The 26,452-nt window shown below is 46.7% G+C and overlaps 1 protein-coding gene and 2 long non-coding RNA genes across 4 annotated transcripts in view; 2 read left to right on the plus strand and 1 right to left on the minus strand.

Moving 5' to 3' along the window:
- The window catches only part of Ptprn2 (protein tyrosine phosphatase receptor type N2), a 723,788-nt gene that overhangs the window by 367,083 nt on the left and 330,253 nt on the right, over positions 1-26,452 (plus strand). The window lies entirely within an intron of this gene.
- Positions 1,748-22,090, minus strand: LOC121822516 (uncharacterized). Of its 2 annotated transcripts, none has more exons than XR_013044563.1 (4): positions 21,007-22,090; positions 20,394-20,453; positions 12,249-12,338; positions 1,748-2,473 (listed from the first exon to the last, which is right to left on the minus strand). It is a non-coding gene; the product is annotated as an uncharacterized LOC121822516 (long non-coding RNA). The 2 variants fall into 2 exon arrangements; XR_006063692.2 differs by lacking the exon at positions 1,748-2,473 and adding an exon at positions 9,717-10,380.
- LOC121822515 (uncharacterized) lies at positions 20,104-26,042 on the plus strand. The gene is made up of 2 exons (XR_006063690.2): positions 20,104-25,276; positions 25,834-26,042. It is a non-coding gene; the product is annotated as an uncharacterized LOC121822515 (long non-coding RNA).

A 26,452-nucleotide genomic window follows, 5' to 3' on the forward strand; every position in this document is an offset into this window, starting at 1 on the left:
TCTTCCAGGCACTGGAGGTGATAACCCCAGCACGGCAGTTATTGATCACCACGTGACCCTCAAGACATCCTTGGAGGGCCATCTGGCCACATGGCTGGTGTGGCAGAAAATGGTGAAGGTGGGCTATGTCTCTCAGGGATCTGAGGCTTAAGGATCCATGAGGGCCTGAGTGAGCCCATTGAGCCCAGGCTTAGGCCTGCAGAGCAGGTGCCTTAGGAACCAATGAGGAGTTGCAATCCCATGAGGACCAGTGAGAACAGGTAAAGCAAGGCAGAGAGGCAAGGGCTTTGAAGGTTCAGACAGAGATGCCACAGGTTTGCTGAGGTGGCCAGGAAAATAAAGATGGCTGCACAGCAAGAGGCTGGCTCAGTGACACACACCAATCTTCTGGGGACGGGAGGCTGTGGAGAGGCGACTCTAAACGTGGGGATGGGCAAGGCTTTGGGGGTCTGGGAAGGGAAGGGGTGGTAGGAAGGGCTCTGGCTCGTGGGTCTGGCCAGGAGCAGTCTTCTTGCAAGCTCATTTAATCCCTTTAAATGTCAGTTCTCATCTCTATGAAGCAGCCACGGTAGTGTCTGCCTCTGAGGGTTGTCCAGGAGACTCAGATCCTGCTCATGATGATTGGAAAATAGCTGCTAGATAGATGTAAGCAGTCATTATTAATATTTTCAATGAGTAGAATGTGAGTGCTTGAATTTCTGATTCACACTCAAGTCACAGAAGCTTAAGAGTGATCCCTGAGACACACAGAAGTGTCCATTGATGAGTATGAAAGTGGAACAAAACCACACAGTCAAATAGAGTGAAGTCGACACTCGGGAACTCAGTTCAGCAGTGGACACAGTGGTGGTGGTGGTGGTGATGGTGGTGATGGTGGTGGTGGTGAAAGTGTGGCGATGATGCTGGGGATGGTGATGCTGTGGTGCCGGCAGTGGTGAGGATAAGGATGACATATAGTATGGTGATAATGTTGATGGCGAGTTCATGGTGCTGCTGGCAATAGTGATGTACATGATGATGATGACGGTGAGGATGCTGCTGCTGCTGGTAGGAACAGTGGGGGTGATGGTGATGGTGAGGATGACGGCCTGATAATAATGATGAGGTTAGTCTTTACCTTGCCTAAAATGTACCACTGAAGTGTTCACAGCTAAGCCATGTTCCCCTGTCACTCACAGAAGTGTCTAGGGAAATAAAGGGATGTTAGGGCAGGAAGAGGTAGCTAAAGGAACTTGGTAACATTTTTTCTCTATACATTTCTATACAGTTCATAAAAGAAGCAGTGTGATGCCACAGAATTCACCTGGTGTAGTGTCGGAGAGTCTGAGCTAAGAATCGGGGCTGTGTCCTAGCATTGGCCTCTCACTGGTCGGTCATCTCTGTCCCTCAGAGATACAGCAGTCCATGCAGAACAGGAATGGGCACTCTACAAATACTGCTCCTGGAGGCAGATCTCTAAGGGATGGCAGTGGCATAGACCAGAACCGAGTAGACCCGAGGCACCAAGAGATATGAAAACCTCGATGTTATCGGCCTGCTAGCCCACTGATCCCAGAGGATTAGGGTCCAGTTAAATATTAGTGCCAGAGGATTTGTAGAGACCTCTTGGTGAGTTGTGGGACCAGAGGGTGACACAGCCACGTCAGGAAGGGACATGAGCTCAGCTCACTGAAGACTGTTGGATGACAACGGAAGAATTCCTTCCCTTGTTCTCCCAAGGTGTAGCTGGGATATTCACACGAGAAAAGAGGAGGGGCAAGAGGCCATGCTTTTCTTTCCAGTCTGCCATCTACCACTCAAAGTTCCAAATCCTGTCATCTCAGAACTGTCGCTTGTTGCTTGTGTTCTGAGACACCAGCTAGGTTCAGTGTCATTGAGGGGGTGGTGTGGAGGACAGGCCTCCCTAGGGCAATGTATAGCAAAGGTGGAGAGGGAATCGGGCCTCCGTAGTCACATACTGTCAGTTTCTGAGGTTGCTCTCATGGAGTGGGGTAGGGCTGTGATGCTAAGTAATGCCTGGCCCCATTCCAACCAAGAACTTCCAGAGAGGATGGCCATTCCCTCACATGGACATGTGACCGCCGCTCCTTCTCTCTTCCCCTGTCTTGTTCCTGTGTCTTACACAGATATAATATTTAAAATGTTTGCCCAGGGCCAGAATGACAGCCTGTAGGAAATTTATCTGGCTAGGTGGGGCCCTGATTTCTGAAAAGAGAAACACTGGAAGTCTTAGGTATTTTCCCATTTTACTTTTTTTTTTAACTGATGAATATTTCTTCAGTCTCTTGGAAACACTTTATATAGGGACAAGTCTCACCTTATTTATCAGCTCTCAGCTAGAAGCCAGGAGCACAAGGCTGCACATGATGTGGATGCCACTCAGTGACTTGAACTTTGCCATTAGCCGAGTCAGATCTCAGCTATCCAGTCACATGTCAGGTTTCAGGTGGTTGCTGTGGAAGTCCTTGGTCAGCTAAGGAATCAATATCTGATAAGAATGTTCAACTCTGGTGAGGTTCAATCAGATAACACCTTTTATGTTATTTGTTTTTATTTACAGAAGTTTGATTTTTTTAGTGACCAAGTTATTGGTAAAAAAAATATCAAATGTATCCCAAGGGAATAAACATCCCTGATATTGCTGGCCACCATCGGATGTTCATTTTCTGCCCTACAACTAACAGAGCATCTCTCAATATTCTTGTAGAGAACAGACACTATTTCATTTTTCTGGGCTCTTGAGTGTGTCTAAGCTGGCCTCTGTTGCTCTTGGGTGTGGAGAGGAGAACTCTTACATTCAGCAGAGAAAATGGCGACCTGGGTAGGGTCTCCAGAATCCTAGATACCTCTTCTGAGGTTGATCTCTTTACTTTTCCTGTTCTGTGATAAAGTGCCTGACCAAGGCAGCTTAAGTTTATTCTGAATTATAATTTGATGGGATTATTCCATCATGGTGAAAGACAGGGCAGCAGGATGGTGGCTTGGTGGCAGGAGGAAGAGGAGGAGGAGGAGGAGGAGGAGGAGGAGGAGGAGGAGGAGGAGGCTGGTTGCTCACATTGTATTGACATCCAGGAAGCAGAGAGAGATGAATGAATGAGCTCAGCTCACTCTCTCCTTTTTATCCCGTTCATAACTCCAGCCTACATTTGGGGTGGGTCTCCCCACCTCAGTTAACGGTCTTGATAACCCCCTTACAGGTGTTCCCAAAGGCTTATGTGCTAGGTGATTATTAACTATCACAGTCTCCCTTCATTTCCCGGGGCAGCTCAGAGTTCTGGGGAAGCTCAGGTTTCCTTCAGACACTGTCTCCATACAGTAAGTGACTGGGAGCCTCAGCTCCATGTACCCTCCTCTGTAGGCTTGGCACATAGCTCTTCCTACCCTCTGTGCCCCCCTCGGTTGGGTCTTCATTGTCTGGTGATTGGTCACTCCTTCCTGAGTTCCTGAAGACTGTTCTCTTTGGAGGTGCAAATGATTTAGACTTAGTTTTAGAGTATTAGTTGAAGTGAGAAGGACACACACACCATAGTGCTTTCTGGTTTGTACAAGTTTCCAGTAAGGAGCAGAGTCTTCAGCAAGCAGGGACGAGGGTCTGCATTGACAGGTGGTGGGCAGGACCCCCTCCGGTCCCCTCATGTCACTCGTCACTCCTGCTCTGTTGCTGTTTCCCTTGCCTCATGAAATGTTTATATAGACACAGCCCTTCATAATCCCCCTCCTGTTCCCTGTGCCAGTCAATCATCTACTTAACCAAAGTCTGCTTGGGACATTTCCCCAGTTGTTAGCATATGAAATCATATAATTCAGATAAAGTTATTTTAAATTTTCTTATCGTGAGCACTTCATGGGTTGCTTTGAGGGTTAATTAAATTTATGAAAATCTGTGCGCTGTGATGTACCATGTAAGCATGAGGTGTCTGTCATTGTGGGTGGCCTGTGACCTCTCCTTTCATCCTCTGTGCACACCACTGAGCTTTTAAAGTCACAGGCACATGGGAAGGGGTTTAACAAGTTTCTCTGAGTGATGGATGGTAAGTTAACTTACTGCTGGAATTCTGAACAATCTGAGTTGACTTTTGGTGTGTTTCTCACCTGCCTGTGGCTGGGAAGGTCCTCTCTGATGCTGTAGTAGGTCTCAGGAGCCTGTGACTTCAGGGAAGCTGGCTGTTTCTGTGCTCTGTCCTCAAGGACAAGCTCATGAGCAAGCTTATGAATGTCAAACCACACTCTGAAGCAGCTTTACCTCATGCTGGAAATAGGCCCCTTTGTGCAGACCTCGTTCCCAACTATATCTGCTTCCCATATGGTACTTCATTGTGGAGGTTGGGTCAGGAAATGGTGACCACAGTGAGTGCTGTCTTTGAAAACCTTGGTCATTTTCTAAAGCCAGGCAACCAGAATGCAAGTCTTGCTGACATCGGACCTCACTCCTGATCTCACAGCAGAGGACATTTGCACCAAAGGCACTCTCTGACCATGCAGCGAGTCACTTGAACTGCACACTATCCACCCAGGAGCTGTTTATCTGAGCCAGGCCTCATCCCGCCACATCTCTGCCTGTGAGTGGCTAGGTGTCTGGTGTACTGAGATTCAGAGTCTTTCTACATGCATTTTATTTTTCAGAGAAGTGTAGAATTTACGAATGGGAAAGCTGGCAGTCCTTCCTTTAATGATGCCGGCGCTCTCATGTCAGTAAGTAACAGGGGATTCATAAGAGCTGCTTTCCAGCTATGTGAGCTGGAATATCCTCAACACAATGACAGACACTTCATCATCACAGCCATGGGCATAGAAAAAAGATCAGCTAGAAAGCCTAACCAACCAGTTCTTAGTGAGCACCTACTGTGTGCTCAGGAAATCTCAGATTTAGTCACCTGTGAAATTGTGTGAAGAGAACCCCGAGGGCAACAGAAATAAACAGTGTTGATAACTGTATCCCTGCCCTTACTCCCAGAACTGAGGACTGAACCCAGAGCTAGGCAAGTATTCTACTACTAAGCTGCATTTCCTGTCCTACTCTTTTATTTGGAGACAGAATCTCACTAAGTTACCCAGGCTGCCCTCACAGTCATTTTATAGCCCAGGTTGACTTTGAACTTGAGATCCTCCTGCCTAAGCCTCCTGACTGCTGGGATTACAAGCCTGGGCCACTGTGCCCAGCTTGTCCTTTCTTTTGTAGTTAAAGATGCACATGTTTGGCAGGATATTTCCCAGTGTGCTATAAAGAATAAAACTACTCAAGCATTTGGTAAAGCTGACCTTGAACCTCTGGGATGTTCTACTTTGCCTCATAACGAGGAATTTTAATCAGGGCTGACCATCACCAGCTCTTTTGGCTAGTTAACCACCTGGCATAACTTGCTGAGCTTCTGGTCATTGGGGGCCACTTCCTTTGCTGTTTCGACTTATGTTTAAAAATCCATTCAGTGGTCCTTCTACGTATAGAGGCTACACATAGTATTTGGGTGTGCAGCAGCTTCCTGGCTGGTCTCATTTCCAGACCTCTTCTCAGAGCAACTCACAGGCAAAGGTATGCCTCAGAATCACATAGTCTCTTCAAACTGTCACCCCTCTTTGTGGACCAAAATGCTATGTAGCAGCCCAAGTTAGTACCTTCCAAGGCCCTTTGCTTCCTCTCCTGTATGTGTGGAACATCCTGTCTGAGCTCAGCCAGCACACTTCTGGGGAATAGCAGCCCTAGCTTTCCTGACTCTGAGGAGAGCATGAGGAGGTGGAGCTAATTCAATCCTAGGCCTTGGGGTGAGCGGTGTGTGCGTGCGAGTGTGTGTGTGTGTGTGTGTGTGTGTGTGTGTGTGTGTGTGTGAGAGAGAGAGAGAGAGAGAGAGAGAGAGAGAGAGAGAGAGAGAGAGAGAGAGTAGGACTCTCAGAGCAGCCTAGACCTCTCTACCCATCATGCTGGTTTTGACAGTTTCTGATGGTGATTTCAGCCCAGGTAATAACAGCCAGAGTCCCCGTGTTTGGTTGGATATTGAGACACCATCTCCCTGGGGCTCGTGGTGGCCAACCCTGTGGTTTCTGCCGTTATCTCTAACCTAACAATGGCTCATTTTGGTACTTTTTCTGTACAGTGGTGCAAAAATGGAACACTTTAGTAGAAACTGCTTGGAGTTTTGAATCTGGACTTTTTTTTCTTTAATGGTAATGCATAGTACTCTCAAGGCTGAGCACAGTGGCCACAGAACCCTTCAGGCTCTGTGAACCAAAGACAAACAACCATGACTGCTGAGGGTACTTATGACCATCAAACTTGCAGTTCGGTACATCTGTTTAGTTCAGCAGAGGACTGTTTCCATCCAGGATGTCTAAGCGAAACCCCATCAGGAGTTAAACATTTACGTTGGATAGCTGTAGTCCTGGGCCTCCCAGAAACCCTGGGCTTCTTACAATAAGAAATTGGGTTTTCTTCCCTGTGCTCTGAGCTCCAGGTTGCTCAGGACTCCACAGGTGGGCGGGGCTGGACCAAGAGGGTATTCAGCTCCAGATGAGGACCTGCGTCCCAGGAGGGCATGGTGCATGCAGAGGTTTGCAACTTGGTGGGCTTTGTGTTGCATGCCAGGAGGTGTGGCCTGTGAGCCCATGGGGCTGAGGTTTCCAGGTGGGAGGCAGAGTGAGCTCCATCCTGGAAGTTTTGGAGAAGTGGCCTGGATCTAAGCAACGATCCCAGAATGGGCTGTGAAGATTGAGTAGCACCAAACCTGTGGTACCCAACCAGTGTGCCAAGGAACGTTTGGGACAGAATGGGTAGGTTTGGATGACAAAGGCAACATGAAAGAAGAGACCATGTATCCTACGGTGGTGGCCATGTGGGTTATTTTTCACCACTGACCAACCTGGGCTGACCTTTGACCTGGAAGCTTGGGACTGTACAGAGCTCCCCAAGTACTGATGAGGGACCTTTGACCTCACCAGGACATGGACAGGAGGCCACTTTGGGAGCCTGGTGGAAAATGCCCAGGTGTCAGCTGTCACTGGCACCTGTGGGTCTGGGTTAGAAAGACCTGATGCAGAGCCCTGATTCTGTCTCTAACCAGCAACCTCTTTAACTTTGTAAGAATGTGGGGATAAGGAGTCACCTAGGTTTATGCATGCAAATAATCCAGTGAAAGATAATAATGTTAACCAGGAACGGGTTGTAGGAGAATCCTCTGCCTTTCGACAGAGCAAGACTCAGTTCTGCCAGGCTTCCCCTGAAGTCTTATTGGCATCCAGCTGAGGAACTGAGCTCCTGTCCCCCAGTCAGCAGACACATCTGGGTGTCATCTCATGTTGCATAGCAACCTCTCGGAGGAGCCATCCCAACCAGGGCAGGGACACACAGGTTTCACTCTCTCTGTCATTTTACTTATGAATTTACGTCTAGAGAAATAGCTCAATAGTAGGGAGACCAATGCTAAACCGTCCCCTAAATAGACACTTACACCACACGAACCCACGAAATCTAAGTAACAATAAACACACACAGCCCGCTGACCTCCTCCACCCTGCAGCCTAGTCTCCATCTAAATTGCTGTCTGCAGCCAAGATGGGTCAGTGTGGAGGAGGTCGGCAAATGGAACTGAGAGAAAATGGCCTCGTTCAAAATGCAGCATCCTTGAGCCAGCCATTACCTGCCAGTCACAGCTGCTACCTCCATCACAAAGAGAATGGAGCACAAAAATAAGACCCAGACAATGGGCACTGAAGAGAGGGGCAAATCCCACTCAGATCTGAATGTCTGCTGTGCGAGTTAATCCCAAGGCTGATCTGGCCTTCTCCTTCCTAGGGGCAGCTTTCTGATCCCATGTCAATTACTGCACAAAGCTGCCCTCCACGAGGCGGATCCTTTTAAGTGTTTTAGTTTTTGTTCAATATTTTATATCTGCTTCTAACCCTTACTGCCAACATTTAGCTGATCCATTGAGCAGGAAACAAATTGTGTGTGTGTGTGTGTGTGTGTGTGTGTGTGTGTGTGTGTGTGTGTGTGTGGTGTGTTGAGCTGCTTGAGGCTCCTGGTACTCACATGTGTCCAGGTAGTAGGGTTTATTTCCTCTAAGAAAGGATATTTGTTCCCATAGACCTCTAGACAAGGAGACGCAGGTGAGACACCTGGCAAGCCCCACCTGTTCCAGGTGGGCTGTGGGTAGAGGTGCTGGTGTGGGTGGAACCAGATGTAAGGTGCCACCGGGAACAGAAACGGTCCAAGTATATCATTGCTGGTGAAGACCTAGCTGCATATTTTGAACAGGGAGGATGGGTTTATATACTAAATACATCTGGTATCTAAAGGGAAGGTGAGCATACAGTTAGTGCCACCCTCATTCTGCCTGGTTATCTGGTAACTAGGTACAAAGCTGGCATCTATCTGGGCTCCTCTCACACAGGGCTTCCCAACAAGCTGGTATGGTCAAGCAGAACCTCCTTATAGCAGAGGTGCATGTGTTTTGGACCTTGCCTTGCTTGTGATTGGGACAAGAGAACATGGGCCAGCTTCCCCTGGCACCAATCACACCAGTTCTGATGACCCACTGTGAGGAGGAAGCTTGATTCTAACTGTGGTGAACATTGCCAGAGCCGGTGGGACCCTGTGGTCCCATGCTTCCAGACATCTTTGCTTTGTTTTGTTTAGTTTGCTTTTAAAAGCAAAACCTATAATTTTTTAGACCCTACTATGTGGGGGACGATACCTGAGGACCGACACCCAAGGTTATCCTCTGACCTCCACATATATGCATACGTGTACACATATGCCCCCCACATGTGTACCTGCACACACATGACCGTGCATAGACACAGAGAATTCAGATGTATACACTTCACTGAGAAGCCTTAAGCTGCAGAGCACTGCGGAACACGGATTTCAAGTGGGACGCTATTCGGGAGGTGCTGCTGCTCTCCTGATGGCTCTCCTCTCAGAATAAACTGAGGAGTGCGGTTTGCCTGTATGGACCAGGCGGCTGAGATGCCGCAGCCCATGGGATCTGTTACACACAGGGAGTTCCCTGAGCTCCGCCTTCACCCAGCGTTGCTAGGGATGCCCCCTGAGGTGGAGCAGAGGTGAGGAAGGAGCCCTCAGCTGGAGCCAGAACAGGTTCCCCCTTGTGGATCCACATAGCCTGTGCTCCTGTCCCAGGGCCCCTTTGCCCAAGAGTCAGAAAAAGAGTTGGTGAGTTTCTGGTGACTAGCAACCCGAGATGGGTCAGTGGGCGGCAGCACCACAGCTGCCTTTGCTAAGTTGTTTGACACTTGTTGAGTAGTGTGTCATGAACAGCTCTGGTTCTGGTTCACGGTCCCTGTGTATAGCCCAGCCCGATCGGTGTAATAAACTGGACACTAGAACAAAGTCCCAGGTAGATCCTTCACACAGGCCATGTCTACAGTCTGGGGCCACTGCTGCATGTGATCCTTTTCCTGCCGTGGCAGAGGAGGTGACAGGCTGTGCTGGCACTGCTCTGAGGGCAAGGCTGCTGAGGGGGTGGCTGTGAATCTCTTGCTCTCTGTGTTTCTGCTCACAGCCCAGCTAGCACCCAGCCTAGAATTCCAGGAAGCATGCTGGGTTCCTGGCTGAGTGGTAGAGACTCTTCTGACCTGCCCTGTGTGATTGAAAGCATCATCTTCTTGCCTACACCATTCAAAGCCAGAGGCTTTCACAGAAGGCATGGCCATAAGCCTCAAGGGCCCTATGTCCTCCGTTCAGTGAATTCCTCAGAGACTGACAGAATGAAAGGAGGAGGTGCTGCTTGGCTCCTGAGGGAAAGGAAGCCAGTCCAGTCACAGCAGATCTTGAGGAAGAAGTGTGTCAGAGGGTGGGAAGCACCACCTCAGAGCATGGTGTTGGGAAGAGGCCACTTTGCTCAGTCTGTCCCCAATGCTCTACTCATGCTTCACCTGTGAAGGAGGCTGAAGCCAACAGGTCTATTGTATGGGAAGCCTTCCCTGTCTGGGGCTCCCAGGGGCAGGACTAGTCCCTTGGCAGGAGTATCAAGGAATGAGGCTGTGACAGGACTGTGGTGACTTCACCAGCCTTTTCTCTACACCTTCAAGACCTGATGAGGTCAGCTCATTCTTGGCTTCAGGACTATCAACGACCACAGCTGAGGTTGGTGGATTCTGGCCCATTAACATCCACTTGATTTTATTGGAACCAGTGTTACAGCTCTAATAGTCTTTCTGGGCTGTTATGGAATGTACAAACTGGAATGTCAAACCATAAGCCCCTGGATTCCCTCGCAGCCTGGTGGTGAAGGCCAAGGCCATGGTGCATTGCAGATTGACCGTCCTCTACCTCTCTTTCCTTCCTCCCCTCACTCACTGGGCATCTTTTCACCGATAACTTCTGTGGCTCAGGATGGCAGACATCTCCTTCCCGATGCCTGCTGTGCTCTAACAAAGAGAAGGGCATTTAAAATTCTAGAAACCAAGAGATGTCAGCAAATCAGAGGAAAGTGACAGATATGGGTGAGGCAAATTTTTTACTTGGGAGAAGCGTGTCTGAAATGAAGCGCGTGGGTATTGGCGAAGCAGTGGGGAGGGGGTCTCCAGTGCTCGACGATTGTTTATGTCAAATTAACTTATTAAAATGGAATATTCTCAACACAGCTATGTTATAAGAATAGCTTATAACATAGCTGTGTGGATTGTAGCCAGCCTTGAATGTAGTTCACTTTGGTAGAATTAGAGATGATTTTTCTCCTCTATCTTTAGAAATTACTAAAAAAATTTAAATTCCCTACAAGGACTAAATAACTAGGAAAACTAATAAAATATATGCTTATAGCTAACTCTGACCTTGTTTTATTGTCCAAACATTAAGGACTTTCAGTGCAGACATCCAAGGAGAGAGAATTAAGTCAGGGCAGTGGAGGAAAACTAATTTCCCTTCAAGCCGCCATTGTTTCGGCTGGTGGGGAGGCTTCCCTGAGGAGAGCGAACCCTGGCAAGGAGGAGCAAGGAGGCTGAGGGTGGTGGTGTCTATCTCTGCTGAATAAAGAGGGCAGCAGCCAAGGGGGAGGTTTGCTTGGGCACTGAGTGGGGACCCCACTAAGCCTCCACTCACAGAGGCCTGTGCTGACAATACTCGGTCCTATGTGGTTTCTACCTACACAGCATAAAATCTCTGCTTTAGACGTTTATACTGATTTCCTTGGTCTATTTCTGCCATGCTCTTGAATTTGTCCAAGTGGCTTTGGGACCTCATCAATAACACCAGAAGTCACTATATCATGATGCTTATATACCCCGAAGCCTCGGTGCATGTTTTTCCTTTCTGCCCATTGTCTTCCATGGGTAGATGAGTGTTTTGTGACATTAAAGTGTAGCTGACTCTCAGACCCCTTTCCCCAAGGGGAATCAAGACCCTTAGATAGTCAACCCCCTGGCATGAGACACTGCTGTTTGCATAGAACCTACACACATCATCCTGTGTGCTTATTACTTTTAAGTTATGATACCGAATGGAATGTAAATACTCTGCAAATTGTCTCTTACTGCATAGCTTACGTAATTACAAGAGGAAATCTGTATATGTTCAATATAGATGTATTTACAAAAAGCCCTGGTTGGATGGGCAGACATGTAGATGCTGTAGTGTGAAGTGCCAGTCCAGTGTTGCCTAAAGGAAGCAGACTGGTAGAACAGGGTGAAGGACTGGCATTGTATTGAATGACATTAAAGGAAGGGAAGGGTGGAGCTGGCTGTGGTATGCCCTCAGCAGTGCTGAGCATGGCAGACACCACCTGCTCAACCCTTGCTATAAGAGCGATGGGTTCCAGCTCCAGGTGCCTCTGGAAGGATGAGGCCCAATGAAGACACCTCTGGAATTAATAGGTGAAGAAGAGACATCTGGATGGTAGCCTGGATTGGAGGGTCCTGGACTGTGAGCCTCCTGGACACTGACTCCTTTTAGCTGTGTACAGCTGAAGTACAGAATTCTGCAAACACAGGCCTCCCATGCCTGGGCAAACAGGCTGAGATGGTGGCAGTGAGACAGGCCTGTGTCAGGTATGCTGAGGCTGCAGTACACATACCATACATGAAGGCAAGACACTTATACACTACACGCCAAAAATATATTTAAGTCGAATATACAATATTCTGTTTTTCCTTCATATTCTTAAAGAGAAACAAACCGAGTGGGAACAATTTCTGACATACCTCATCGTGGTGTTAAACCAGACTGGGGAAGGAAATACCAAGATTAAGGAAAGATATTATTTTTCTGAAATTTGTTCCCAAGACCAAGGTACACTCACATGAGACACTGCCCATGATACAGCTCCCAGCACGTTTCTAGGTTGAGCAGTGAATATGATCTAGCAGGTTTCTGCACCTCTCACAGGTACCTATGGGAGAGGTCACAACGAGACAAAATGACCCTCAATTCATAATGAGTATTAGAGACTCAGGCATCAGCCTAGAGTGGCCAGCATGGCATGCTCATTGAGGGCAGGGAATGGTTTCTAAGTCCTAATGCAAGACTTTTTCTCCCCTTTTTGAATAATAGGGGGTCAGGATACAACCTTACTTGTCACCTAGGTCTTGTCTTTTCCTCCGACACTCATGTTTGTCTTTTTCTCCACAAAAACCATGTGTGAGTTCATCTTTACATACTGTTCACTGTAAAGTTCATGCCTGACCTTGAAGGAACACTTGACTGTTATTTTCTATTCTTAAACGTCTAATGTGGGGAAGGGAGAGCTAGACTAGCAAGCCTTAGCATTTGATGTTGGCTCTATGCTTGTACATGGAGCTAAGCTGACATCAGGTTCCTCTGAAAAGGAGCCATCAGATTCTGTCTCTAACAATAGCCCATCTGAGCCTGTGAGCCGCTACCCTCTAGGTCACCTGTGTATGTGCCAGCACCAATGCCTTTCCCTCCCAACGCCGCGTGGCACTCCATCCAATACCCGAGTTACTGAGTGCCGTGCATTTCACTCAGGGAGCAATGGGACTAGTCTTTTCAATGTACTGCACCATCTGCAAACTGATCCCCATCTTGGCCTTGAGGATGAAGAAAGTTACAGAAATCTTCAAATCCAAAGCTCACTCAGCCTCAAAAAACAGGTGTGCCATGATGGCTCTCACCAACAGAAGCCTATAGATGCCAGAAATATGTGTCATCCCACACCAAGAGGGTGGGCTTGGAGACTCAGACACCGGGCCGTGAGCAGAGACTTAAAGTCTAGTTGATCTCTATACCTATCGTGACATGATACTGTACTAAGATCAAGAAGGGAAGAAAAGGCAACTTCTCTGAGTGGCCAGAGGGTATTGGTGAGCCACTCTTCAGCTGAGCCCACAGGGTCAGGTTGCCTCAGCTGCTGCCTACACATGGTGCAGACCTGAGGTGGCTCCTTCCTGAAGCACCTCCACCTGCATTTGAACTGCCCCCAGGCCCATGCTGGATGCAGTCCATCCCATGCCCTTCTTAACTTTGCTGCTTGAAGAGGGATTGAGGCATGAGCTCTGGGTCTAACTGTCCCACCGCCTATGAGCCCCTTTAGAGGGTCCCACTTCTACACCATTTCTAAAGCAGACAGCTTTTTCTGAGGGGTATTTTCTTTCCCAGGTGATTATAGGACCATTTAGATTAAGTCTTAAGGGAAGGGGCGATGGGATGGCAACCTCTGGCTACAAAGTAATCTAAGGTTGTCCTGGTTTTTGTTGTTATTGTTTTTGTCAACTTGACACAGCCAGAGGAGTCTCATTTGACAAGATGTTCCCACTGGATGGCCTGTAGGCAAGTTTGTAGGGTGTTTTCTTAATAATTGATGTAGGTGGTCCCAGTCCACAGGACCCACCCAATCCACAGGGCAAGTGCAGGTAGTCCTGGGTGGTGTAAGAAAGTTGGTTGAGCAAGCCATGGGTAGCAAGTCCGTAAGCAGTGATCCTCCATGGCCTCTGCTCCAGTTCCTGCCTCCATGTTCCTCCCTTGAGGTCCTACCCAGTCTTCTCTTAGCAATGGCATGGAACCTGTGAGTTTTAAGGTGAAGTAAACTCTCTCCTCCCCCAGTGGCTCTTGGTCATGGTATTTTATCACAGTGACCTTCCAGTTAAGAATGGCACGTCTCCACTCAGGGACAGAGATGCAACTTGGAATCAGCCAGAGTCCTGAAGTTGCCCTTCTTGGCTTCACAAGCTCCTGATGATGGGGCAAACAGTCGGTCCCCACTGACCTCTAAGTACTCTTCTGTCTGACTCTTCCCCAACACAAGCAGAGGAGGGAGCTGTGCAAAGACCCTGCCTCTGGCCTCCCACCTGTGGTAAGCCTGCTGCCTCTGGAGGCAGAAAGCCCCAGATTTCCCCCATGTCTCTCCAGAGGTTCTAGAAAGGCCTCTTTGATCTCCTCAGATGGGAATGCCAACTTTCACTAATTATCATGGCTTTCTCCTTTAACAAGCTTATTCACATTGAGCCTCACTTGTCAGAATGCACTGCATCCATTCACAAATGCACTTTCCTATAATTTCATAGCAAAAAAAAAAGAAAGAATAAGAAAAAAGTCCTTCCTGAGGCTCTACCCTGCCCTTTGCTGTGGTGTTTGTTAACAGTATTAATCCAATTTAAATGAAAATTGTCCTTTATATTGCTTCCCATATATCCACATTTTTCTCTTTAAAATTGGAAGGTTATACCAAATGCTATGTTTTTCTTTGCTGCAAAGACCAAGGGGGCTGTTTTAATACAGATTAGTGGAAGTGCAAGGCAGAGCACCGTAGGTGGTGGAACCGCTTATCATTTGCGTGATTAGTTTCACCTTGTAGCTGTGTCTCTGAAAATGCAATTAACAGTTTCATATTGAGTGCAGCTCGCTTTTATTCCTGCTGCATGGGGTGCAGCATTTACATCATAAAAAAAACTAATTGGTAAACACAGTCTTGCCAGCTCCGCTGGACCCACCCAGTTCTTCTCAGTTAATTGGCTCAGTTTCAACACACACACTGGATAGGATTTCAAAGGGTGCCACGGATTAGAGGGCTGGCAAGCACTGTGTTCACAAACCGACTCCAAGGAGACTCGGAAAAATATTTTAAATTAATGCTGATTGCAGCAATGTGCTTGTCCAATTGTTGCCATAGGAACCATTTCATCTGCTAATCTGGTGTGTGTGTGTGTGTGTGTGTGTGTGTGTGTGTGTGTGTGTGTGTGAGCGTTGGGACTCTCTAATGACCTTCATAAAGGAAGTCAGCCCTGTACCCCCTTAGTGCCTTGTCAAGCAATAGCAGAGTAAGGTCCTGCCAGAGCCTTAGCTCCTCAATATCTTACTGGCATCCACAGCTCGCCCTCCCCATTCCCAGATCACTCTGGCCTGTCCACCAGTTCCACATGTGGATGTTCAAATATGTAGAGCCTCACCCCATGAAATGCCTGCTCCAGAAGACTGGAGACAGCCCATCAGTGAGCTGTGACATTGGCAAAAATTGCCTCCCTGGAAAGTTGGGTGCTGATCCAGAGAGTGTCAGGAAAGAAAAAGCAGAAAGCAATGTGGAGTGATTCTCACTCACTCCTAGCAGAGGTAAGTCTACATGTCTACGCACAGAGAGTAAGCCAAGGATGCAGACTCTAAAAAGACCACACGATAACCTCCTCCATCTCCACAGCAGTCTCTGTCCCTGAAGCGAAGGTGACTGAGGCTGCTCAGCTGAGGCCCCTCAACCCCATTACCAGCCCCTATGTCCTGGACTCTTTGCCTACTTTGACCTAATTAGCACGGTCTAACAAGAATTAAGGGAGATGCCCCTTGAGTTTGAACATACAGATTGCCGGACTGTAATAGTTGTGTATTATCTGTTTTCAGCTCCTACAGATAGCTATCTGCTTAATTACAAGGAAAAGGAAGAAATCTTCAGATTATCTGCTAGTAGCAAAATTAGTTGTCTGTAAGATTTGTGTGTAATTAACAAATTAAGGGTTGGGGGGGTCAACAGTTCTCACCTCAAAGGAGATGAGATAGTTTATTCTAGAGCCAAATACAAGTGACCATGTCCCAGTAACACATTCTGTTTACCACAAGCTCCATCTTCTATCATGGTGATAGTATCATCATGTTTTTTATAGTAATAGAACAAAGAAGCTCATAAATCAAGATGCTTCTCAAATATCTTGGTGGTAAGAAGGGGTACAGGAAAGTCAGACTCTCAGCTGTAGGCCTCAGATGCTGTCTGATGACATTCTCAGCCTTTATTTGATGGAGGCTGAGGTCCTTGTATAGTCTGAAAGACTTACCTCATAATCACAATGGCATTAATGCACATGTTGTATTGGCTGCTTTTCTGTGGCTGTGAAAATATGATAATACACCATGACCAAGGCAACTCAGAGAAGAAAGGGTTTATTTGGAGCTTATGGCGGCAAGAGGAGAGGGTCCATGTGGCCATCTCATGCAAACTACCACACATACAAAGAAGGGCAATAAATTAAAGGATTTAAAGACAGCCTAAGGTAAATTATAATTAGGCTTTAGCATTCCAACCTCTCTATAATTGTTAAAATTCTCATCAGTTAATCAGCCTTTCAGATGGATCACAGATAGCAAAGGGAGAGTTCAGTCTGTGTGTGTGGTCGCCTCTTCCAAATAGGAAACCATTTTCCAGTGTCCCTTTGGTTAAGCTTGCCCACCTGGCCAAAGCCAATGAGCTTGGGGTGGGTGGTGGGTGGGCAGGTGGGCACCCTTGTCTGTATTTCACTTCCTTATTCCTGCTCCCAGAGAGTGACCTGTCAGCTGGTGCTGTAACTCTGTTACAGAGGAAATGGAAATCCCCCTTATTGGTTCTTATGGCCTCATCAATAAAATAATTTAGAAACATCCTTGAACATATATACAGCAGGCTACACACATGGACATCCACACCCACACTAATAAGGAAAAGGTCTTGAACTTTAGAGGGAGTTGTGGGGAGGGGTGGAGATAGTATGGAGACATCACACATGTAGGAAATACTCAAAAATTGCATTGTAAGAGAAACATCTGGCAACAGAGTCAAAAGGAATTTCAGGGAGAATTTTAGCAGGCTTTGAGAGAAAGATGGGCCAGGCAAGCTGTAAATTTTGGAATCTGCCAGGAAAGGAAAATGGAGTAGAGGAAGAGAGAAAGTTCAGACCTGTGCATTAGACCAGAACTTAGAGCAAGCAGACACCGGTAGACAAGAAACCACGTGACAAAAGGTGACAGTGGGGGTTGGGGGAGGGGCTTCAGCAACAGTGAGCAAGCCCAGAATTCCAAGGAAATTATGCTTATCTTTTGGCCAATGTTCAAAAAAAAAAAAAAAGTTTCGTTTGAAGGTGAAGGCAAGCCGTACGGCACAGGCTCCATAGTGCTGCATGAGGGAAGTGCCTGACCTGAGGAGGAGTGTGGGGGAAGGAGAAGTACTTTATCTCATTAAGGGGATAATTATTCCTCCTATCTCCTCAGTGAAGGGAATCAGCCTTCCAGAGGGGTGGTCCTTTGGCCAGGTGATTGACAGGCCCCGTTGGAGTGACTCTAGGTTTTAGCAGCTTGGATGTTATATCTCTACCCAGGGCCAGAGATGGAACTTAGTTCTATTTTTCTGACCAAGAAGAAGTAGCTGTATTTTAATAGCCTTCCATAAAGCCCAGATACCTCCACCTTTTATAGGATATTTAAATTCTAAGGAATGCAAAGTTGCTGCTTATCTTGTGCTACCGGGAATGGGAGGGTGGCCCAAAGCTTCAATAGCTGGAGGTTACCATAACAGCTACATCATGATCCATGAAGAGAGCAGATCTGAGATGCTACCCATGCCTGTTCTGATGCTCCAACTACCATTTAGGGTTTTCTGTTCCCTTGCAACAGAAGCCAGAAAACAACAGAATTGAACCAGTGGTTAAAATCTGACTAGATGTTTTCATGTTCTTTGCATCTCACTCAAGGAACTGAAATAAAAGATCACACAGATTGTAACTTCATTTAAAGCAAAGCAATAGCAAAAGTCAGCTACACTGTCAAGAATGTTAGCAGGGGATGTAGAGATGGCTCAGTGGCTAAGAGCACATACAGCTCCTGGGAAGACCTGGGTTTGGTTCTAACCAGCCACATGGGTGGGTTATAACTTCCTCAGACTCCACTTCCAGGGGATCCAGAGCCCTCTTATCTGACTTCTGTGAGCACCTGTACTCACATGGTGCACATAAACTCATGCAGGCACACACACTTACACACGTATAAAAATAATGTCTTTAAATAAAAGGCAAGTGGATGAGAGCAAGCTACATGAGTGAAAAGGTGCTTAAGGGCTTCCATTCGTGCTTGGGGCTTCCTTTTATGGAGTTCAAGAAGGGGAGCAGTTTGGTTGCTAAGGGTATAGGCTGGGTGGTTCTCTATTTGATTGACAGATTGTTCTACAACCAGTTCTGTACTGAACACTTAACCATGAGTACTCCTAGGCATAAGATGTCACAAGGAGCAGGATTCTACAGCAGATGACCCACAGACACTGATAACAGCAGATAGCCCACAGACACTGATAACAGCAGATAACTCACAGACACTGATAACAGCAGATAGCCCACAGACACTGATAACAGCAGATAGCCCACAGACACTGATAAAGGAATGATAGAAATTATATGAGGGTGAACAACTCACTAAACAGAATAGGCAAGATTGTCTCAGAGTCCTTGAAGGCTGATGTTCTGCCCCACGATGTCCCTGCCTCCTGAATCAGTCGGCACCATCCAAGCCCACGAAGGAGAGCAAGCCAGGCATACATGCCCCTCAACTTAAGCTAGCCCTGAGGCCACACCCTAGGGGCTGGTAGTTCAAGGTCATAGGTGGAACAGGTACCCATGACAGGATTCCTTAAACATGTACTTTGAGGACACTTTATGCCTTTTGCATATGCATCCCCAACTATATCGAGCCAGATTGTTGTTCTTGTTTTTCATATCTAGACAAAAGTGGAGTACATCTGAATAGACGATGTGTAAGTTTGTCGTTATGGCAAGAAGAAACTTATCCCATTGTTTGACGTGGTGTGTTTGTGAAGCTCCATGCAGGTGGATAGGTGTATTTCGGTAGGAGTGGGTACACACTATGTGCCAAAAAGAATTTCAGGTTGCCAAGCGCATTGTTAAGAGGAATATGTACAAAGCTCAAACCAAATGGAGTCCCAGGTTGCCAAATTATTCCCCATGCATGCCTACCTTCCCAGAATTTATAGCTCACAACCTTAGCCCAGGTACCCACTGCTCATCCAGATGTCCTACCCCAAGATAATCAATAGGAATGTCTGCTCACACTCAGTTCAGCCTGGATTTGAGTTACTGGTCAGTATGGAAGAGCAGAAGGAGCATGAGGGAATTATAAAATTATCTGGCATAGTTAAGAGGAGAATGAGAGAAACCAAGACTGTGTGGAGGCCATTAGCATGCATATGACAGGCAGCTCTCCAGAGACAGGCTCAGAAATCCAGATGCTCTGTTGACAGGACCTAAGAGTGTTTTCCACCAGCTCATATGTGGATATTTTCCTTACTCATAAGTCCAATCAGTCAATCAATTTGTAAATAAATTATTAAATAAAATATATTCAAAGCTTTGATTAAGATTAACCAGTTATCTTGAGGAGTCATATCCTTGTAATCACAAGTGTTATTATAATTTTGATTCACTGATGTTTGTAAGCTATATACGGCATACTTCTATTACATTTAGAGTATGCTGTCTTCTTTTCTGTGGCTGCTACCAATAAGCTGCCTGGAATGTGCACACCTTGGGAAGTGCCTGGCTGGCAGAGAACTTGGATTAGGGATGAGTCACCATGGTAATGAGCATGCTATGCCTCAGAGCTGTTGTGTGTATCTTGGACAAATACACATTTTCCAATGAAGGAATTTTTAATCTCAACATGGTCAATTTATAAAGCTTTTGAAATATGAGGATTCACTTACAGTCACAACGTGGGGTTTTGTTGTTCAGGATTATTGTTCCACCTCTAAGAATCTATCACTAGAGAGGGCCTTGGAGGGTTGATAAAAAGCCCAAAAAACAATATTGTAAAAGGAGAAAGTCTCTATCAATTTTAGAAAAAAAAGTGGACATTTTAGGGTAAATGTTGCCAAATTTATATGTTCCTTGGCCTTTCTGGTCATGATGCCTGATTTTTACATCTAAAGTGGTTTTGACCAACCACTCCATTTGGAAAATGTATTCCCTATGACTTTTAGACTGGTTTAGCCACTTTGTCCATATTGCCTCTTCCAACTCAAGGCAAGAATGTGAACTTTGTCTACTATGACCAGAGCTGCACTGCCCTTCAGCAAGAACTCAGAGCAGCTGGATGGGCGTGCTCCGTGTGACCCCCAAGCCAGTTTCTCGGAGACGGAGAATGCAATGGGAAAAGGATGTGAGTGGTACGGTACTCACACTTCGATACTCACCACGTAACCATTATAAACGAGCCTTTCTGCAATATGTCAAAGCCGAGGGTTTCAGATCCTCTGTCATAAATGCAGGAAAAGGAACAGAAATAAGGATTTTGAAGATAAAAATGTGGTGGAGGGTGAACTTTTTAAACACACTGAAAGATCAGCTTATATGGCTGGGATGTGGTTCAGTGACCAAGCATTAGTAACCCATCAAAAAGACCTCAGAGACGACCGATAAGAAATTTCATTATTTATAAAAAGGAATAGATTGCAAAGCTTTTAAATTCTATGGTGTTTATATTTACATATGAGGTCAAATAAAATGCAAAAGAAGGTCAGCAGACTTAATGGTATACATGCAGGTGCTGTCAAGTGGGGACAGTGGGGGTCCCATGGACTTGAGGCTACAGTGGAGGGCCTTTCGTATTAGGGTGCTGTAGATGCTCCCTCAGCATCAGTGTGCATATTGGTGAGGGACTTGGGCCACTCTTTTCAAGGCCCCAGTGTGGCTCCCAAGAGACTGGGATCAGGTCACATAGCCCAACCCTCTCTTCCCTTCTGTTCCTACTTGTAAATCCCAGCCCACCTCAGTGAGCATTGTGTTGTTCTTAGCTCACAACCATACCTGTTTCCATGGATGTGATCCCTATCCATGACCTCAAGTTGGTCTGGACTCAACGACATTTGTGCAGGCACACAAGTCCTCCCGGGCTGGTGCGTTCTTGCAACCCATGCACATCTGTCCTCAGAGGTGCTTTAGGAGAGCAGCCAGAGGTTTGCCTGCTGTTGAATCCCTGGGAACTACCTCACATCTCGCTCTTATGGATCTTCCCGTCCTGAAAATACCATAAGGCCTGGTGGCAATGCTGCTTCCTTTGCCTCACCTAAGTATTTGTACAAGGCTTCAAATGACTTGTATGTGTGGGGGCATGTAGAGGCCAGACATCGGAATTGGTTAATCAATAATTCATTGTGTGCATGCGTGCGTGCGTGTGTGCATGCATGCATGTGTGCGTGTGTGTGACCACTGGCTGCTCATGGCAGCAGGCTCAACACAGTGGAAATAATGCCTGCACCGTCATTTCAGCTGATGTTTTTCCAGAACATTCCCCTGCTGACATTAAGCCTGCAGGGTGAGCTGTGTCTACTGCCCTTAGGATTGGGTACAGAGGTGTATTCCAACCGATCTCCTTACAACCATTAAGTTTTAGTCGAGCTTTGGCTCCATGGCATAGCATCTACCTAGTATGTGAGAGGCTTAAGTTTGAAATCTAGTACCACAAAAAGAGAGACAGACAAATAAAATGTGAATAACGATTAAAACAAAGCAGGAGCTTTTTACAAGGAGAATCTCAAGTCCATGCTTTTCAAACTGATTGAGCATTGATTCTACCTCATCCTGCCCTCATCTGAACTTCCTCCTGTGTGACTGAACAAATGAAAGGATGGATATACTGTGCCTGTTGCCCTGAGCAGTGGGAGGTTTTGCAAGTAATAGGATGGTTTTGTTAGTACTAGCCTACAGCCCAGGCTTACCCTGTTTGAAAAAAATTTTAATGTGGAGAATATAGATGATACCTGATGTCAATCTCTGGCTTCTGAGTGCTCTCTCACACACAAGCATGTACATGTACACACACACACACACACATGCACATGCACACGCACACGCATGCACGCACACATACACACACGCACACACGCACACACGCACACACACACACACACCACACACACACACACACACACACACACACACACACACACACACACAATCACACACACATAAAATATAAATAGCATAAATACTAGAGGAAAGGCAAGAGGGCCAGAAAGTGTTTCCTTGTCATATGCAGGCAGTGGCCATGCAGGGGAGGGCCCGTGAGTATGGATAGAAAGATGGCTGCTTCCCAGAAGTGAGGTCCTCATGGAAGCCCAGACAGCAAAACCTTTGAAACTTTTCCTACATGTCCTGGTCAGCACAGACATTGTTGCCAGTGTCATATGTGGGTAAGGTAAACAGCATAATACATCCTCCTGCAGTCAAGAGGTTGGAGTCCTAGAGAAATGCATGCTATATGGGTCTTCTCAAGGTCTCTCTTCCTGTCTTGTGGAGGGTATCTTTTTCCTATATCTTTGCATGCTCCAATGAGGTATCCTTCTCTCCCCTACTATTTCCGGATCTTATGATACCACATGTTCTGTTAAGTCAAGGATATCTCAAGAGCCAAACTGTGCCTCAGTTGCCAACTTCAAGGCCTCTGCCTCCAAGTACAATTACCTGAAGGGTCTATATGGCCTTGAGCCCAATAATCTGGGGAACAGTCCCACCAACAACACAGCTCTATGCACTCACTTCTGCTTCTGAATCCCATCCCTCTAAAATATCTGCTGCCTTCTGTGCCTAGGCAACACCAGTGACCATGCCAGCAACCCCTCTGTGAGGTCACACATGTATGACCTCACCATTATGGGCACATCAAAGAGTATCCAGGTCTTCAGGTAGCTGTGTACAGCCAAGCCATGTACATGCATCCTCAGAGGCACTTTTGGGTAGCTGTTGGCTTTTCTCAGAGGCATATCCCCGGAAGGCACCTAACATACAGACCTCCTTCTCCTGGTAGGCTCCTTCATCCCTGGAAGGAGGAGGGCAGGTAGCAATGCTGCTTCCTCAGCTCTCCAAGACTCAAACACTGCAACTGTCATTTTAGCTGCTCAGTTTCCTAGCATAGTTACCTCATTGTTAAGCCTGCACGGGCTGTGTAGGGCCCCTGATTCTGGTACAAAGGTGATGGATAAATTCGGTTTCTGGCCTGTCCCCACATCACAAGCTTGAGTTGTAATATGGCTTCACAGCAGAGTGCTTTCTTAACATGCCAAAATGATTTGAACTCCATTAATACTAAACTACAAACAGACAGATGTTTAGATAGGGGTAGATAAATGGTAGGTAGGTAGGTAGATAGATGATAGATATAGATAAGATAGATAGATAGATGATAGATAGATAGATAGATAGATAGATAGATAGATAGATAGGTAGATAGATAGATGATAGATATAGATTAGATAGATAGATAGATAGATAGATAGATAGATAGATAGATAGATAGATAGATGAGGTAGGTAGATGATAGGCATAGGTTTATAGATGATATAGATATAGAACTTCCTGTGAAGTTCCTAGGTCCACCCATCAAAGCATCTGCTTTTCCCCATCCTGTCCTCAGCTGAGCTTCCTCCCACATGGCTGAGTTAAGAATGACTGTGGTGTTGCCCCCTGTGCCACAGAGAGCGGCTGCGCAGTGGTGGGATGGTTTCATTAGCTCCGACCTGAGTTGGCACTCTTTGGCAATCACATGCTGCCTCATGGCTGGGACTATGGCTTCTTACCCACCAGTTTTCATTTCTCATGGAAGGACAACTGATAGAAAATCACAGCTGCCACTTCAGTATCGAGGAACCAGACAGCACTGGCCATGGGATAGCGCTTTTCCTCTGTGGTGACTCAGTTTGTAGCCACTGGCTAAATTACTCAGGCTCTATCCTTGCAGACATGTCTGACTTATGTCCTGAGGGAGGTTTGGGGGAGTCAAAGTCTGTGTTTGTATTGTGATGACCTCATACATGACAAGATCACTGGCTGCTGAGGGCATCGTCTCAGCATATGGTCATGAAGCGCCACATCAGCATTCTGAAAGGCCATGGCCAATACTTTCCAACATGCTGCATGTGAATACACGCTCCTACAGATCTTATTGCAGAAGTACATCCAGCCTTCCATATCTTCCAAATGGGAGATTTTAGGGAGCAAAATCAACCCTGCAGGGAACATGAATAACTGTTTCTTCTCTTGGCACTTCCTAAACCCCATGGTGTGGCAGCTGCTGGCCTTGTGTTCTCTATCAGGTAGAGGATTGATCCAGAGGGCTTGAAAGCACTTGTATTGGATTATACACAGGCACTGCATCTCTTTGTGAAATAGATTTGTGCATCTTAGGAGTTCAGTATCCTGGGGATCCTGGAACTACCTCCTGTGGCTACTGAGGGATGAGTGTGGTTGTAGTTTCAGTACTGCTTAAGAAACTGAGGTAGAAGCAGCAAATTCAAGATCATCAGTACTCCCAGATAGAGCATTCCCACATCTCCCGGGAGAGCAAACACCTGCATTGTGAAACATGCCTTCATCCTGTTCTTGCCTCTGAGCCTGCAGGGGTCTCCATGGACTCCGGGAGCCTTGTGATGCTCACACGACTCCTTTGAAAGAAGCTTCCAGTCATTTGCCTTTACTACTCTGGGTTCTGGCTCTGGGTTTGTGGCTATGCGAGGTTCTACAACTTGGTGAAATTTCTGGGATTCAGACTTTTCATTCACAGACAGGTACCCTAAAAGTCATTTCTCAGGGTTGCTGTGAACAAGCCTGAAGTATGATTCCCACTGTGCTATAAAGTACATGGTTATGCCAACTCATTGTGGGAAGGGTCACAATAGAAAGGCACTAGTGTTCACATGGCATGTGTCTCGGGGTCTGGCAGATGCTAAGTCAGCTCCTGAGATGTGCTTTGAGACCCTCCTTTCTATGAGGAATGGGTGAAGCTGCCTTGGAACCCAATCTCCCTCCACCTTTGTTATTATTTTTGAAGTAATAATGTTAACCTTTTGTTTTAATTCCCTGGTTATTCCCCTGGCTGCAGCTAGAGATTTTATCCTTTGGCAAAAGAAAGCAGTTTTATTAGTGAAGCAAGCAGTTAATTAAAAAGAAAAATCAAAGGCTGGAGTTTGTTGGGGAAAACAACTGAAATCAAACGCAGCATGTCAATCTTCAGCTCCTCCCAGCCCTGGCTCAGGCAGATGGCGTGAACGCAGCGGGGACTCAGGGACACGTGAGCACATGGGTGAGCTTTTCCTCCACCCAGGGAGCACGGGAACTCCATCTCTAGGTCTGAATGTGGACCGGGTGGGTGGGACTCACCAGTTCCCCCATTGTTTGCCCAGTAGTCTAGTCCCAGATTCCCTGACATCCCCATGTCGAAAGTCCACATGAGAGCAAACACCGCACTGTATACATAGGAAAGGAATGGGAACGCGGGATCGACAACAGTGTGTAGAAATACAGGCTGGGTCTGGGAAGAGGCTTTGGCAGGGTATGTTCAGCCAAACTGACCAATGTCAGCGGGACATGAGTTGTGAAATGTTCTCGCTGTCGGCTTGAGGGCAGGTGGGGTGGGGCAGGTGAACAGGGATGGCTGCTGACCTATGCAAAACAAGAGTGCTCTGTGGTGGTCACACTGCTTGTCACCCTCTTGGCACAAAGGCATGAGAATCCTGTGGGAGTCATTAGGACACTCTGGGAAGTCAGAGAACCTGATAGAAGGATGGACAGACAGATACTTGTGGCATATGAAGGGGCACTATTGAGTCCTCAGCTTGGTTGTGTACTCTCTGTGCCTAGTGCTCATAATGGCTGCAGCTCACTGTCTTCCATGGAACCCAGATCATCTGTGACCCAAGTCAGACCTGACCTTGGCCTCAATACTCCATCACCATGAGAAGCTGGATTGTCTACCTTGAGCACAACCCTTTCTAGAGGGAGGAAAGACATAGTCTTGCCAAAACTGCCTAAAGTCTCAGAATTCAATTAAAGTGGACTTAATTTTATAATCATCTGCACTAAGCTCAAACTGTAGGCTGGTATATTAATTCACCATTGAAACTCACAGTTGCATGTGATCTAGGTTAAATGCTCCTGAGAGTTTAGGGTACAGGGAGGTGAACATTTCTGCTTTCTTGCAAGCTGGCCCAGGATTGCCCAGGACCCATAGCCTCAGGAGCCTGACTGCAGAACCTGTGTATAGCCTAGTCACTCTGACTGGCTCCAGGTGGGGATTTAGATTTTCTATACCCCCCCCCCTTCCATGCCATAAGGAAACCAAATTAATTATTTGGTCAGGCAGTCATTTTTTTTAAAGAGGTCAGGCTACTGGTCAGGAGTCAGAGCCTGGTCCCCTTGGCTTTCTGGCTTAACATTTAGCTCTCTTACCCCAAGAAAGGCTGAGTGATTGGCTCCTGGT

Source organism: Peromyscus maniculatus, chromosome 14 (genome assembly GCF_049852395.1).
Source record: "Peromyscus maniculatus bairdii isolate BWxNUB_F1_BW_parent chromosome 14, HU_Pman_BW_mat_3.1, whole genome shotgun sequence".
Lineage (NCBI taxonomy): Eukaryota > Metazoa > Chordata > Mammalia > Rodentia > Cricetidae > Peromyscus > Peromyscus maniculatus.